Raw genomic sequence first — 7608 nt, 5'->3', positions numbered from 1 at the left:
AAAGAACATGCCTGCCAAGGCAGGAGACATAAGAGATATGGCCTCGATCCCTTAGTCAGAAAGATCCCCTGGAGGAGGGCATGGCAACCCACTCCAGTATTCTTGCCTGGAGAATCCCACAGACAGAGTAGCCTGGCAGACTACAGTCTATAGGGTCACAAAGAGTCGGACACAACTGAAGCGATTCAGCATGCATATATATGGTTAAACTGGGGCATATTCCTATATGTTTTATGCAATATTAATGTTCATTAAGTATTTAATGAACAGAATGTAAAATTATTTTATAATGATGATGACATAAAAAGCTGAGAAATCAAATTATAAGTTCAAGTAGCGTTTCACTAGCCCAGCTCATCAAATATCCCTTTCACTTGGTCATAAATGATTTGGTTTCAGTAAGTTTTAACTCCTCATATCACATAACAATTACCCTTAAGTGCTAGAGTACTGTTCATTTGCCAGAAAAATCACTAAGATACATAAAATGTCCATGATTTATGAAATAATGTAACAAAGTAAGTGCTGTTGCTGCTGAGATATCTATAAAATCTTTTTATATCAAGCACTTAGCACAGTACCTTGCTCATAGTGGGTTTATTTTTTATTTTTTAAACAGCTTCATTTAGATGTAATTTACATGCCCTAAAATTGATCCTTTACATTTTTTTTTCTTCAAAAAAAAAATTTATTTTTAGAGTGAGAACATGTCATATTTTAAAATCCTGGTTCATTCAAGGTAAGTAGTCTTGGTACAGGATACAGTCAAATCATGATACACACTTCAGTGGTTTTTATACTGAATCACATACTTAATATTAAGGCACATTTTACTGAATAAAAAAATAAGTGTTAAGTTCTTGAGCTTTTAAATTAGAATTTCATAAAGTGCTTTTCATAAAGTCTTATATATTACAGTAATTAAGTGTATATAATTTCCTTAACAAAGGCACCTTGAAAAGGATTGGCACGTGGCATTTTGTCTTGCCCTTTTTTTTTCTTTTTGGTAGTTTCAAAGTTTCTTCACATGTCTTCTCTTCCATTGCATTTAAATTTTCTTTAATAATTCACCACCGGAACAGGCAGCCCTATTATAGAAAAGGTGAAGGAACTTTAACTGTCACTTTAAAGATCAAGTTTTAGACAGCTTTAGGAGTTTAGCAATTTCTCTAGTGTACAAACTGATTCTTAATGGTTTAAAGAAAATTATATTTGAGTGGCAAATTTGAACCATCAGGCTAATTCAGAGTCCATGATTTGAGATGGTGTTCTAAACACACGTTTTATCTCCAGGGTTTTCTGCTGTTTTCTCATGGACCTGAGAAACATTCACTTTATCCAACTGAAGAATTCCTTTGTATTCACAAACTGGGAAGCGTACCTTTAAGATGGTTATTACTAAACCGCTCCTATAATTCCAACCACCGTAACATTCAAAAACATAAAGAATATAGGGAAAATACTGCTCCAGAACCTGCATAGATCTTTTCTGAACTTTTCCATCCACTGACATCACTTTATATGAAGATGGAGGCTCAGCTCTGAGAGGAGTTTCAGGTAATTTGCCAGGTAGAGCTTCATTTACAGTGGTTTCCACATTCTTGATAAGATACTGGCTGGTGGTCTGCAATGAACTAACACTTTCCCCTTGTTTGGAGAGGTTGGGAAGGGTGAATAGAATGTCACTGTCTCGGGAAATCGAGTAGAGCATGCTTTCTTCTAAAGGCAGGGTGTAGTTTGAACGACTGACTATTCCCTGATTCTTAACTAAAATATCAATTTCAGTAACATCCTTTTGTTGAGCCTGTTTCCCATCTATCTCTACTACCTCTTTTTGAATGACAATTAGTTGCAAACTTGAACCAGATGTCATAGGCCACTCATGAACTAAAATCCTTACACTGACAATTCCAAAATATTCTTTTTTCTCCAAGTTTTCCAGATTTTCATTCTTCACTATCAAAGTCTGACAGCTTATTCGGGTTACACCACTATTTACAGGGAAGTCATTTACATATACCTGTCCACTCTCATAGGTTATGTTAACAACAACCTGTTCTTTAGACACCTCCCCATCCTCCAGGGTGGTTACATTAATTCTGATGCTGTCCTTCGGGGCTGGCGGCAGGAGCGGCGGCTCAGGGGTGCCGGTCGTCAGCCACCCGGTGGCTGGCAGGGCCGCGAAGAAGAGCAGCCGGAGAGCGAGGGGCGCCCGCGCAGCGCCCTCTATCTTGGACAGGCCGGGGGCGGGCGTAGGGCGGGGGCCTGCGGGCGGGAGGCCGGGGCCTAGCGGGCTGAGGGGCCAAAATTGATCCTCTAAAAATGTTGTTTAGTGGTTTCTAGTGCACACAGAGTTCTGCAATCACCACCATAATCTAATGTTAAACATTTTCATCACTCCAAAAAGAAATCTGTTCCTACGGGTAGTGATTCCCTGTTGCCCCTTTTCCCTAGTCTCTGGCAACCACTCATCTATTTTCTGTCTCTATGCTGCTAAGTCGCTTCAGTCGTGTCCGACTCTGTGTGACCCCATAGACGGCAGCCGACCAGGCTCCGCCGTCCCTGGGATTCTCCAGGCAAGAACACTGGAGTGGGTTGCCATTTCCTTCTCCAGTGTGTGAAAGTGAAAAGTGAAAGTGAAGTCGCTCAGTCATGTCCGACTAGTAGCGACCCCATGGACTGCAGCCCACCAGGCTCCTCTGTCCATGCGATTTTCCAGGCAAGAGTACTGGAGTGGTTTGCCATTGCCTTCTCCGTCTGTCTCTATAGATTTACCTATTTTTGACATTGCATTGTTGTTGTTCAGTTGCTCAGTCGTGTCCAACTCTTTGCGACCCCATGAACTGCAGCATGCCAGGCTTCCCTGTCCTTCACCAACTCCCGGAGCTTGCTCGAACTCATGTCCATCAAAGTGGTAATGCCATCCCACCATCTTATTCTCAGTCGTCCCCTTCTGCTCCTACCTTCAATCTTTCCCAGCATCAGGGTCTTTTCTAATGAGTCAGCTCTTTGAATCAGGTGGCCAAAGTATTGGAGCTTCAGCATCAATCCTTTCAATGAATATTTAGGATTGACTGGTTTGATCTCCTTTCAGTCCAAGGGATGCTCAAGAGACTTCTCCAACACCACAGTTCAAAAGCATTAATTCTTCAGTGCTCAGTCTTCTTTATGGTCCAACTCTCACATCCATACGTGGCTACTGGAAAAACCATAGCTTTGACTAGATGGACCTTTGTTGGCAAAGTAATGTCTCTCAATATGCTGTTTAGGTTGGTCATAGCTTTTCTTCCAAGGAGCAAACAGCTTTTAATTTCATGGCTGCAGTCACCATCTTCAGTGATTTTGGAGTCCCCAAAAAATGAAGTCAGTCACTGTTTCCATTGTTTCCCCATCTATTTGCCATGAGACCCGGGTTCAATCCCTGGGTTGGGAAGATCTCCTGGAGAAGGAAATGTCTACCCACTCCAGTATTCCTGCCTGGAAAATGCCATGGACAGAGCAGCCTGGTGGGCTGCAATCCATGGGGTGGCAAAGAGTCGGGCAGGACTGAGTGAATAATACCTTACTTCATTTCACATTTGCCATGAAATGATGGGATTGGATGCCATGATCTTTGTTTTTTGAATGTTGAGTTTTAAGCCAGTTTTTTCACTCTCCTCTTTCACTTTCATCTAGAGGCTCTTTAGTTCGTCTGCTTTCTGCCATAAGGGTGGTGCCATATGCATATCTGAGGTTATTGGTATTTCTCCCAGAAATATTGATTCTAGTTTGTGCTTCATCCAGACTGATATTTTGCATTATGTATTCTACATGTAAGTTAAATAAGCAGGGTAACAAATTACAGCCTTGAAGTACTCCTCTCCCAATTTTGAACCAGTCCGTTGTTCCATGTCTGGTTCTGTTCCTTCTTTACCTGCATACAGGTTTCTCAGGAGGAACGTAAAGTGGTCTGAAATTCCCATCTCTCTAAGAATTTTCCACAGTTTGTTGTTATCCACACAGTCAAAGGCTTTAGTGCAGTCAATGAAGCAGAGGTAGACGTTTTTCTGGAATTTTCTTGCTTTTTCTATGATCCAACGGATGTTGGCAATTTGACCTCTGGTTCCTCTGCCTTTTCTAAATCCATCTTGAACATCTGGAATTTCTCAGGTCATGTACTCTTGAAGCCTAGCTTGGAGAATTTCAAGCATTACTTTACTAGCTTGTGAGATGAGTGCAATTGTGCAGTAGTTTGAACATTCTTTGGCATTGCCTTTCTTTGGGATTGGAATGAAAACTGACCTTTTCCAGTCCTGTGGCCACTGCTGAGTTTTCCAAATTTGCTGGAATATTGAGTGCAGCACTTTCACAGCATCATCTTTTAGGATTAGCTCAGCTGGAATGCCATCACCTCCACTAGCTTTGTTCATAGTGTTGCTTCCTAAGGCCCTCTTGACTTTGCATTCCAGGATGTCTGGCTCTAGGTGAGGGATCACACCATCATGGTTATCCAGGTCATTAAGATCTTTTTTTGTATAGTTCTTCTGTGAGTGTTTCATACATAAGGAATTATACAATATGTGGCCTTTCGTGCCTGCTTTCTTTCATTTATGGTAGTGTTTTCAAGGTTCACCCATGTTGCAGCATGAATCAGTACTTCATTCTTTTTATGGCTGTATAGTAATTCATTGTGTGGATATACCTATTCATTAGTTGATGAAAACTGGGTTGTTTCCACTTTTTGGCCATTATGAATGATGTTACTATGAACATTGACATATATGTTTTTGTGTGGATATAACATTTTTTATTTCCTGTGGTTATATATCCAACAGTGTAATTATCAGATCATGTGGTAACTCTGTGTGCAACCTTCTGAGGATTGCCAAGTTGCTTTTCAAAACGTTTTCAGTTATATTTTAAAATTCTACAAGCAGGACTTGCCTGGCGATCCAGTGGTTAAGACTCCCTGCTTCCAATGCAGAGGGCATGGGTCTAATAACCTGATCAGGGAATTAAGATCCTGCATGTGGTGTGGCCAAAAAGAAAAATGTTCTACAAGCAATGGGTAGGATTCTAACTTCTCCACGTTTTTCACCAGTGCTTGCTATTGTCTGTCTTTTTTTATTACAGCTGTCTTAGTGGGTATTTGGTAGACTTCACTATGGGTTTTGATTTGCATTTTCTTGATGACTAATGATATTGAGTATATTTTCATACCTTACAGGCTGCTTGTTTATCTTCCTTAGAGAAATATCTATACAAATTCTATATCCATTTAAAAGTTGGGTTGTCTTTGAATTATATAAGACTTTTTAATACATTTTTTATGTATTTCAAAGGCCCTTATCAGATAAATGACTTGTAAATACCGTTTCCCATTCTTCAGTTTGTCTTTTCACTTTATGGTGTCCTTTGAAGCACATAGCTTTTAGTTTTGATGATGTTCAACTTACCATTTTCTTCTTTGGCTGTTTGTCTTTTTTGGTGTCACAACTAAGAAACCATTGCTTAATCCACAGTTACTGAGATTTCTGCCTCAAATTCCTTCTGAGAATTTGATAGTTGTAGCTTCTACTTTTGATCTGCTTTAAATTATCTTTTGTTTATGTTAAGGGGTTCAACTTCATTCTTTTGTATGAAGATAGCCAGTTAACCTAGCACCATTTGTTGAAAAAGCTACTCTTTCTCCCACTGAATTGTCTTGGCACCCAGTCAAAGACAATTGATCCTACACATATGGCCTTATTAAGGGCTTCCCAGGTGGCACTATTAGTAAAAAGCCCGCCTGCCAATGAAGGAGACATAAGAGATGTGGGTTCAGTCCCTGGGTTGGGAAGATCCCTTGGAGGAGGAAATGGCAACCCACTCCAGTAATCTTGCCTAGAGAATCAAATGGACAGAGGAACCTGGCAGGCTACAGCCCAGAGGATCACAGAGTCGGACATGATTGAAGCGACTTAACAAGAATATGACCTTATTTCTGCACTCTCAGTTCTAGTTCACTGATCTATATGTTTATCTTTATGCCTGTACCACATGGTTTTGATGACTGTAGCATTGTGGTAAGTTTTGGAATTGGGAAGAATGGGTCCTCCAACTTTGTTCTTTTTGAAGTGCATTTTTCATATTAGGTTTGTAAAGAAATGATAATTTAATGAGTGAATAAATGGATGAATGTTTGCATGTTTAAAAGTTTTAATTTGGTGGGAGGGGAAGAGGTTGGGAATTTTTTGTCTTTAAAGGAATCAGCTACGAGATGGGGGTATTTAGGGACATATATTTTCAAAAAGCATGCTGAGATTGGGTCCTATCTGTGAAAGATGCCTTTGGGGGTTAGGTTTCTGTGGCCTGTGTGGAAGGACAGAATCTGTGTCTGAAATCCCTGTAATTGGCACCATGCTGGGAGCTCAATAAATATTCATCGATTAAATGCCTTGTCCTTTTGGTTTTGTTTTAACCTATTGATTGTCTTGTTGCTAACTTTTGAAGGACAGTTGCTGAAATTTCCTGCTTTTCCAGCCTGTTCAATAGCTATGTAATTCTGGTTTATACTTCAGCCAGTCTTCTGGACAGCACCAAAATATGCTCGACAGATGATTTTTCAAGAAGACAGTCATTAGGAATTCTTTTCAGATGGCACATCAAGGAACTGAATTTGCCCCCCGCCCCCAACACACACACTTTCCTACCCTAATCTCTTTGCTGTCACAGGGAAGGTCTTGCTTTTTCTTACACTACAGGGGCAGAAACAATCCCATTCCAAGGCTGGCAATCATCCCTGCTTTGAGTTTCCTGAAGTACCATCTCTCCCAGGAAGATTTTCCAGACCTAGACACACAGTGAACACTGATTCTTACAGTGAATATGCAGTGTGGTATAGTCTACCATGGGCTTCCCATGTGGCTCAGTGGGTAAAGAATCCACCTGCAATGCAGGAGACGCAGGCAGATGTGGGTTCAATTGTCAGGTAGGGAAGATCCCAGAGGAGAAGATGGCAACCCACTCTAGTATTCTTGCCTGGAGAATCCCATGAACAGAGGAGCCTGGTGGGCTACAGTCCATAGGGTCACAAAGAGTCGAACACTATTGAAGCAACTTAGTATGCATGCATGCATAGCCAAGTTAGTCTACACTGGTGCTTACATCCACCTAGTAAGTACTTCATTATATTGTCTATCATCTCCACACAAACTGAAAGAAAAAAAAAAGATGCTTCACATACATTGACTGTTTGAATCTTCACCTCTCTGCTGATAATTTGCTCCTGTTAAAAATAAAAAATAGGCCCCAAATGGGCCCCAGTACAACAAACCAAGACTTAATTGCAGTTTCAATGTTCTGCTGAAATGTAATCTTAATCATATATGGGGAAAGAATCTGAAAAATATTCAGTTCATATATAACTGAGTCACTTCACTCTACACCTGAAACTAACACAACATTGTAAATCACCCATACTACAGTATAAAATAAATAAATTTTATAAAGGAAGTAGCTATGAACATTTAAAAAAATGTAATCATAATCAACTGGTTTGGAATTATCTGATTAGTACCAATGAGGTCACCTGTCATATAGGTCATCTCCATTCCCCAGAGGAAGAAGCAGGAGTCTGTGATAAAACCC

General features: G+C 40.3%; 1 pseudogene; it reads right to left on the bottom strand.

Moving 5' to 3' along the window:
* Positions 1 to 1270: 1270 nt before the first annotated feature.
* On the bottom strand, positions 1271 to 6040 carry LOC129554619 (glycoprotein integral membrane protein 1 pseudogene; annotated as a pseudogene).
* Positions 6041 to 7608: the final 1568 nt, after the last annotated feature.

This window comes from Moschus berezovskii, chromosome 15 (genome assembly GCF_049115385.1).
Source record: "Moschus berezovskii isolate FMDL1 chromosome 15, NW_MosBer_1.0, whole genome shotgun sequence".
In the NCBI taxonomy this organism is placed as follows: domain Eukaryota; kingdom Metazoa; phylum Chordata; class Mammalia; order Artiodactyla; family Moschidae; genus Moschus; species Moschus berezovskii.
The sequence above is the reverse complement of the archived record's forward strand: the minus strand, read 5'-3'. Positions and strand labels throughout refer to the sequence as shown.